Raw genomic sequence first — 9,965 nt, 5'->3', positions numbered from 1 at the left:
GCTGTCGTCTAGTGTGCTTATCAAGACGAGAGTGGTAAGACCTGGTGGAACTGTATGAATCTACTCTAAGTATGTTTTTTAAGTGGTGGGAAGACACTGGAGAGCACTTCCCATGCCTTGAGAACAGCAGAGTAATCCGGGACTTTTGCGTGAGGTTTACCTCGAATTACCCTAAGTGGACTGCCTCACAATTAGGGAGGCTATTTCTCTAACTTTTATTTATATATCTTTTGTTATATTCTTTAATGTTGCAGTGTATCTCTTTGAGCAATGTAAAGCGCACATGTTTTGTATGTCCTTTGATATTGTCCTCCATATCTTGGGCCTTTGTGACCAATAAAAGAAATCTTCATCATCATCATCATTCTTCTTCTTCTTCTTCTTCTTCTTCTTATTATTATTATTATTATTATTATTATTATTATTATTATTATTATTATTATTATTATTATTATTATTATTATTGTTCAGTAGTTTTATTTTTATAACGTGCTTTCACACCACTACCGAGCGCAGCTCTGTGCGCTTTGGGTATGTGCTGTGGTTTGCTGTGGTGCTCTTATGGTTACTGTATTGAAAGTGTTTTGCGTAGGATGTGTGCTGTGCCCAGTAGTGCAATTTTCTGTATGTTATATATATTTCTAAGTCCTGGTGTTTTTGTTATGTATTTGTCTGAATATTTTTTTTATTATACCTAAGGCACCTACTATGATAGGAATTGTTTCTGTTTTTAGATTCCACATTCGAGTTACCTCTATTTCCAGGTCTTTGTATTTTGAAAGTTTTTCCATTTCTTTTAGAGAGACGTTGTCATCTGCTGGTATTGATACATCAATTAGAAAGCATTTTTTTTCTTCATGATCTATGACAACTATATCTGGTCTATTTGCCTTAATTTCTCTATCTATGTGTATTGGCATATCCCAGAGTATGGTTGCTTTCTCGTTTTCTGTGACCTTTTCTGGCGTGTGTTTATACCATCTTTTTTCTGTTGTTATTCCATAGGGTTGGCATAGCTTCCAGTATATATAGGTCCCAGTTCTGTCGTGTCTGTGAATATATTCCTTCTTAGCCAGGACTGGGCAGCCAGAGATAATATGATTTATTGTTTCTTGTCCATCTCCACAAATTCTACAGTTACTTGTTATGTTTCTTTTCATTATATGTTTTTGGTAATTTCTGGTGGAGAGGCTTTGGTCTTGTGCAGCAATTAAAAATCCTTCAGTCTCTGCTTTGAGTCCTGAGCTTCTCAACCATTGCTGGGATTTTTCTCCGTCTATTTCTTTTGCATTTAGTTTAGCCCAGTATTTACCATGTAGGGACTTTTCTTGCCATCGTTTTATCATGGTCCGTTGCTGGTCTAGTTTTAGTTTGGATTTCATTTGTTTTATAGCTTTCTTCTTCTTCTTCTTCTTCTTCTTCTTCTTCTTCTTCTTCTTCTTCTTCTTCTTCTTCTTCTTCTTCTTCTTCTTCTTCTTCTTCTTCTTCTTCTTCTTCTTCTTCTTCTTCTTCTTCTTCTTCTTCTTTGTTAGGTAGATTGATTTCTTGTTTGTATTTGTCAGCTTCCTTAAATACTGAAAACAGTTTTTTGTTTTGCTCGTGTTTTATGGCTATTTGTATTAATTTTCCTTGCTTCTGGAGTAGGTATTTTTGCAGTCCTATGGTGGTTATTTTATAATAGTTTTCCAGCTGTATAAGACCCCTGCCACCTTCTGTGCGTTGTATATATAGCCTTTCTATGTCAGATTTTGGGTGGTGCATCCTATATCCTGTCATTATTTTTCTTGTTTTTCTGTCTATTTTAGATAGTTCGTTATTATTATTATTATTATCATTATTATTATTCAGTAGTTTTATTTTTATAACGTGCTTTCACTTCACTACCGAGCGCAGCTCTGTGCGCCTTGGGTATGTGCTGTGGTTTGCTGTGGTGCTCTTATGTTTACTGTATTGAAAGTGTTTTGCGTAGAATGTGTGCAGTACCCAGTAGTGCAATTTTCTGTATGTTATATATATTTGTAAGTCCTGGTGTTTTTGTTATGTATTTGTCTGAATATTTTTTTATTATACCTAAGGCACCTACTATGATAGGAATTGTTTCTGTTTTAGATTCCACATTCGAGTTATCTCTATTTTATTATTATTATTATTATTATTATTATTATTATTATTATTATTATTATTATTATAGATAAGCAAATATAATTGCAGAATCACTATAGAGTTAGTCAAAATGCCCTATGGAATTCAGTCATGATTTTTACATCTTCGTTCAAATCCCGCCAGCATGGTTTCCCTTTATATCTTGCCGTGGTCGATAAAATAAAGTACGAGCAAGTGCAGGGATTGGTATAAGATACTGTAACCTTTCCTAAAATCTAAGACTTTGCGTCTACATAAAATAGTTTAAATAGTTGTGCATTTGCGGAAACTTTAGATTGTCAGACGAAATTTCCTTGTAGCATTTAATTAAGGCTACATAATAATAATAATAATAATAATAATAATAATAATAATAATAATAATGATGATCATGATGATGATTATGATGATCATGATGATGATCATGATGATGTCGATGATGAATATAGTAATGATAATTTTCATGTTTATAATTCAGATTAATACACGCAACTACATTTTGCTAACAGCAATATGATTTCATGTCACTAATTGTTTTAGAAATTCTCGTGGAACAATGCTTAAATGAAATATAGAGATTATAGAATACAAAACAAGACCATGCTAATTCATGATAGAATGGTTTAAGACAAAATGTAATCAACCATTTACATGACTTTATACAATAAGTTGCATAAAATCATATAGTTTCAGTGAATAAGTTGAGGAAAGATTTTTCAAGTAATTTATGGACACGAAAGTTAAAATATTGAATGGTTTTTGAAAGAGATACAATTTAATAACCTTTTAGTAAAATAAAGATATTCAATTTGAATTCTGAGTTTTAACTAGATTTGTATGCATAGGTGTGTGATCAAATGTGCATATGTGAAGGATATATATGCATACATTCATACATACATACATGCATGCATACATACATACATACATACATACATACACGCACAGACAAAAACACAAAGACACACACACTTATTTATTGAACATACATATATCTATATCAGCACGTATATGTGTATATAAGTATGGGTGTGTGCATGGGTCTATGTATATATGTAATGTACGTCAATATGTTCACATACATATACATATTCCTGTGTGTGAGCGTGTGTGTATGTATATATGTGCAAGTGTGTGTATGTGGAGGCGCATGACTTAGTGGTTAAGGTGTTGGACTCATGGTTGTAAGATTGTGGTTTCGATATTTGGACCTTGTGTTCTTGAGCAAAACTCTTCATTTCCCATTGTTCGTATTCACTTAGCTGACAAAAATGAGCAATCCTGCGACGGACCGGCGTCCTGCGCAAAGGGAAATGGTATGGCCCACAGAAAGCAGAGAGCGGCCCCTTTATATGACTCGCCACTTTATATGACTCGCCTTCATACGCTAATTGTTTTAGATTCCTATGTAACCGCGAGAAAACATAGATACCCTATGCTGCTTTGTAACTACTGTTACAAATACATTATCAGTTGTCGTCCTTTAGTTTCAGATCAATTAAGCCATATTAGATTTGCGATGCAAAAGAGTCCAGCAGTATCATTTTTGTCATTTGCTTTTTACATTTTTAGAAAAAATGAGAATATTGGGGGAAATTTAGCAAAGAACTTCTACCATGTCTCTAGCTATCATTGGCTGGATATATTAGAAGCTAACGATGGACATCATTTATGTCGTCACTCAACCTGTTAGAAATAATGGCCAATCTCTTCAATATCACATTTTGTTGTTTTAATAAAGCAAGGATGGATTAATTATAAAAAAAGAAAAAAAACAAAAACGAACGGTCATGTTCAGAATACTTTTTATAATAGTTCTAGGCAATGAGAGCTGATGTCAGGCTAAATAGCAAGTTCTGAATGTTACCCTATTGAGATCCAATACGATCAAAATCATACATCTCTTGCTTTCACCATTCGGCTTCGTAGACAATATCCACTCCTATCCATCGTGTTATTTTTCAAAATAGCAAATGAATAAGTAATTTCCCGTGTCACGTTTAGATTTTAAACGCTATTGAATATAGTTTTTATTTTCTGATTAAGATGAAAGTCCCAATTATTCTGAGTTTTTCAACTCACTACATTACCTTTTTCTTTCTATTCTAAGTGCCAAAGCCTGAAATTTGTTGATTACACGTTGATTACAGCGACCTCAGTGCTCAGCTGGTACTTAATTTATCAACCCCGAAAAGCAATATCGACCTCGGCGGTGGTTAAACTCAGAACGTGAATGCAGACGAAATTCCGCTGTTAATAAGCCGTCGTTAATAAGCGAGAAACAAATCAGAAGACGCACATACGAGGTGGTATCAAAAAGATACAGGACTAGTTATGCTTAATAAAAAACAATTTAGTTACTTAACTTTTAACTTCACCTCCTTCAAAATAGTCACCTTGTGCAACACTACACCGGTCTTAGCGTTTCTGTCACTTTTGGAATCCAACCTGGAGGTCAATTTCCGTAAGTGAGTTGAGGACATTCTGCGATTCACTCTGGATATCGAAAATGGTGTTACAAAGGTGACCTTTGAGCTGCATTTTCATTTTCGGGAAGAAATAGAAGTAAGTTGGGTGCGAAAGCTATCCCATGTTGTTTTTGGTGAGAAACTACGAGTGAAGTGAGCTCGGTGACAGAGTTCATTGTCGTCATAAAGAATCCATTTCTTAGTGCTCCGGTCTCTTTCGCCGAATGTCCTGCCTCAAACGCTTTAAAACGTCGCAGGAGACGAATTTTCTTTGGTGGAGGGACGAATTCTTGAAGCATAAGACCACATTTCCATGGGTGACGCTCGTGGCAGGTCTTCCTGATATCTATTCGTCTTTCAACGAAGTTCTTCTGCTTTTGAAGCGCTCGTGCCCCTCGAAACATTGCATACGACTTATTACTTCATCGCCATAAGCTATCGATGTATGCTCAATGTCTCTGTAGCAGACTTCCCATGTTTAACGCAAAATTTCATGTTAGATCTTTGTTCTAACTTCTTGTCCATGACAAAATCGCACACTACAGCATACACGTGATCACAAAAACACAAATTTCATAATTTGCCAAGTAAACACAGCGATGTCACTCAGTACACTGCCTCACGAAGGTTACTGCTAGCTCTCCCTGCGCACGCAACCGTGTGCTGCCATCTGTTGGCGCGCTACAGAACTAGTCCGGGAACTTTTTGATACCATCTCGTATACACATATACGCATAAATACGCACATAGATAGATAGATAGATAGATAGATAGATAGATAGATAGATAGATAGATAGATAGACAGACAGACATCCAGACAGGCAGGCAGACAGACAGAGAGGCAGGCAGGCAGGCAGGCAGGCAGAGAGGCAGGCAGGCAGGCAGGCAGACAGACATACAGACAGACAGACAGATAGATAGATAGATAGATAGATAGATAGATAGATAGATAGATAGATAGAAATGATAGATAGAAATGATAGATAGATAGATAGATAGATAGATAGATAGATAGATAGATAGATGCGACAAACTTCCACTAAGTCTTTGTTCACTAAATTCGCTCGCTAGTTATTAGTGAACCAGTTGCGATGGTACAATGCAGAAGACATTAGAAGGAATTTCTTTAACTAATTATAGGTTCGGGTATGTCTCGCTTTGCAACTACATAGCTTCCGGCTTAGTCTATTGCAGTGTACCTTGATCAAGTACTTCTACTATAGCCACGGTTCGATCAATGGTTTGTGAGTGAATTTGGTAGACAGAAACCGAAAGCACGTCATGTATGTGTGTGTGTGTGTGTGTGTGTGTGTGTGCATGCATGTGTGTGCGTGTACCTTTGTGTTTTCCCTACGTCGCTTCGCAACCAAAGTTGATGTGTTTACACCCTCGTAAAGTAGTGCTTCAATAAGTGAACCGGATAGACTGTTTAAAATTCCGTAGTGTGTTCCATTTGTCCGATTAAATCCATCGAGGCGGTGCTCCAGCATGGTCGTACTCCGATATCTGAAACAAGTACAAGATTAAAATAATAACCGTACCGATAATCTCAGAGAACATGACTTATGCAAAAGAATACCGTATTTTCATGTATCAACCTTAGGGAAACGAGAAATAAAACTTAACTACACGCAGAATTACACATAATATAAAATATTATGCCTTTAATCGAATACAACGGATTCAGCTATTGTCTCTGAATAAGGATTTTTGCTTTTCGTTCATTCATAATCCAATTATAAATGATTAGTTATATTATCCTAGAAATTTACGAATGTAATGAGTTTTAATAATTGAATGACAACGCTGAAGTCGTTGCTGTTTATAAACAACTTCAATATTTATATTAATTTGAAGAAATTTAACAATATTTTACGGGTTTTTCCCTCTTTCCCAAGAAAACCAACAGATAAATTTATCATTATAAAAATGAATGTTGTTTAGCTTTGATTTTGCAGCTCTCATCAATCATTTTATTATTGCCGTTCACATATCCCTAAAAGCTTGAGACAACCAGAAACCAATGTAAACAAATAATTGCTCTTTGTGTCTCTTGCAAAATGCTTAGCATCATTTCTTTCAGCTCTTCATTAAGAGTTCAAATTCCGCCGAGTTTGACTTTGCCGTTCGTACTTTCCAGATGGATAAAATAAGTAACAATCCAGCACTGGCGTCGATGTAATTGATTCGCTTCTTCCCACAAAATTTCGATACTTGTGCATAGAGTAGAAAGAACTATATAGACCCCGGCATTTCTTCTAGCACACATTTTATTGCTCTCTATTTAATGAAGAGTTGAGTTTACTATAGTGGAGGCGCAATGGCCCAGTGGTTAGGGCAGCGGACTCGTGGTCATAGGATCGTGGTTTCGATTCCCAGACCGGGCGTTGTGAGCGTTTATTGAGCGAAAACACCTAAAGCTCCACGAGGCTCCGGCAGGGGATGGTCGTGAACCCTACTGTACTCTTTCACCACAACTTTCTCTCACTCTTTCTTCCTGTTTCTGTTGTGCCTGTAATTCAAAGGGTCAGCCTTGTCACACTGTGTCACGCTGAATATCCTCGAGAACTATATTAAGGGTACACGTGTCTGTGGAGTGCTCAGCCACTTGCACGTTAATTTCACGAGCAGGCTGTTCCGTTGATCGGATCAACTGAAACCCTCGACGTCGTAAGCGATGGAGTGCCAACAACAACCAATACCACGGGGTATGAAAAGTTTCTGGCTTTGGATAAAAGAAAATACAGGAGGATCAGTTAATTATGATTTTTATTCAATATATTCCTTTTTCAGATTCACACACTTATTGCAGCGGTACTTCAGTTTTTTCCTAACCCTCTAAAAGAACTCGGAAGATTGGGCTTTCAACAAGGCCTTTCGCGATACCTTTAAAGCCTGGAACTTTTCAGTAGCCCTTCGTAAAGATATACAAACTGGTGCGCTTATATGCAAAAACTCTCTCTTATGCATATATATATGTGGATGTGTAGCTGTATGGTAAGAAGTTTTCTTCCCAACCACGCTTCTGGATCTAGTCCCACTGCGTGGCAATATAGGCAAATATCGGGTTGACCAAAGCCTTCTGAGTAGATTTGGTAGACGGAAGCAAAAAAAAAGACTGTCGTGTGTGTGTGTGTATGTGTGTGTGTGTGTTTGTGTGTGTGTGTGTGTGTGTGTGTGTTTGTGTGTGTGTGTGCGTGCGTGTGTGGGTGCGTACGTGTGTGATGGGGGTCGATTCGTTCGACTAAAATTCTTGAAGATGATGCCCCAGCATGGCCACAGTCTAATGATTGAAACAAGTAAAACAATAGACAGACAGACAGATAGATAGATAGATAGATAGATAGATAGATAGATAGATAGATAGATAGATAGATAGATAGATAGATAGATAATGCTTTCTATCTCGATCTCTTTTTATTGACCTCTGCTTCCTTCAATTTGTTTATTTAACTAAGCCATCATGCATAAACGCGTATTAGATTTCCTTTAAAATAAATACAGCTACTATTGTCAGAACTTGGCAGCTTTATAAATAGTGTGATTCCTTTTTTTTATAGCTTAAAGTTTATATTACGCTCCATGCGTACCAGATGCCAGTTGAAGCAAACACAGCAGGAGTCGTATGTAATATTTCTTCGTTTGGCCCAAAGATTCGAGAAAAGAGTATTTCTTTACACCTACCAAATTCCGAAGAAGAAAAGAAGAAAAAGAAAACATAACGTGTTCATTATACAACGCTATAATATTGCCTGCTTATAACAATCAGTGTTTACACTACAAGCTGCCAATAGCAGTGGCATTAATCCAATTTGTTTTAGAAATAAGACATGGGATGTTTTGTCATATTGTCACCCAACGATGAATGCAAGTAAATAGCTGTGTGTGTGTGTGTGTGTGTGTGTGTGTGTGTGTGTGTGTGTGTGTGTGTGTGTGTGTGTGTGTGTGTGTGTGTGTGTGTGTGTGCGTATGTGTGCGTGTGTTATGTCCAGCTATATTCCTTCTTGAATGTACGATCCAATAAAATGTATGTTTGTTCGCATTTTTTATAGCTATTTTGAAAACGGAAGGACAAAGTTCGTAGTTTTTCTATAGTTCTTTTGATGAGTGAAAGTGGTGCTATCAGTATTCTTGAATTTCTGTGAGGGATTACTTCTTTTGACCTAGGCCAACCTTAGACATATATTTAGATGTAATCCAATTATGACCACCAATTCCTTTTGTAAATTCATCGATATGCATTTTCTTTTCTGTTTTCAAATCGATACGGTGCACCCGAAGAAAATTTTGGCTGTTATTTCTAATTGGCTAAGTGACTGTGTAGAAGTATAAGCACATGTTTGACTTAAATTTCTATGGTTTAATATATACGGATCATTATATATTCCGTTTTTACAATTTTAAAACCGTATAACTTTAGTTTTTATATGAAGTAGAAATAATGTAAGAGTGGAGAAAACGTAGAAGCATTCGCATAAACATCTTTTCGACTAAGTTCTGGGTAAGTAAACGGGTTGCTGTAATTCAATAGATAGACCTAAAACCAGAGGAGTACGTCAGCAGGATGAACCTGACTACTGGCGTTCTATTGTGTTCATGGAAAATAAACTTTACTTTAAATTCATCTATACTATATAAATGTAATACTGTAAACGGTGGGGGCAAGTGAAATCGGCAAATATCTTATTAGCTAGTAAAGATGAATACTAGCCATCTCGTAAAATGAAATGAGGAATGTACTTTATTACGGTGGCTTGCCAGAAATAAGCTATATATTCCAGAATACTTTATACATGAAAATTTAGAATTACTTGGATTTAGGTTTTTTCCGCATTCTGAGATACATAAGAAAGAAAGCTTCTATTATGGTCGATTTTCTACAGTTTGTTTCTCTGTTGATCAGATGGTCCTCGAACAGTTTCTGGTTTTTCTTGGAATGCCTGATTCCAGGTGTTTTGGGGTTGGCACTTTTCCCACTTTTCTTTTTCCGTTAACTATGATATTCCAGTCTGCATGGCGAGGGGCCAGCAGGCTGATTCAAATTGCAAGATACCAGATGAATCCGGCACAGTGTCATGATGTTTTGCAGTGGCTAACATTTATAATTTATCTCAAAAATGAATTGCAAACCTTAAATTTTGCTCCATATCTTTTTTTTTTTTTTTTTTTTTTAACATGTGTCTATGTAGGTCAAGGAATCCTTTTCTTGAGAAAATGAATGGCGGAATACATCAATCAAAGAAGCAAATGAGAAAGCTAAGGTTACGTACATCAAAAAGGCTTCGTTGTGGTTCAACAGGTAGACTGTATTTATTGTTGTAGATTGTTGTTGTCTAACCTCAGGTCAACTTTGT

This window comes from Octopus bimaculoides, chromosome 4 (assembly GCF_046866305.1).
Source record: "Octopus bimaculoides isolate indiv1 chromosome 4, ASM4686630v1, whole genome shotgun sequence".
NCBI classification, from domain to species: domain Eukaryota; kingdom Metazoa; phylum Mollusca; class Cephalopoda; order Octopoda; family Octopodidae; genus Octopus; species Octopus bimaculoides.
The sequence above is the reverse complement of the archived record's forward strand: the minus strand, read 5'-3'. Positions refer to the sequence as shown.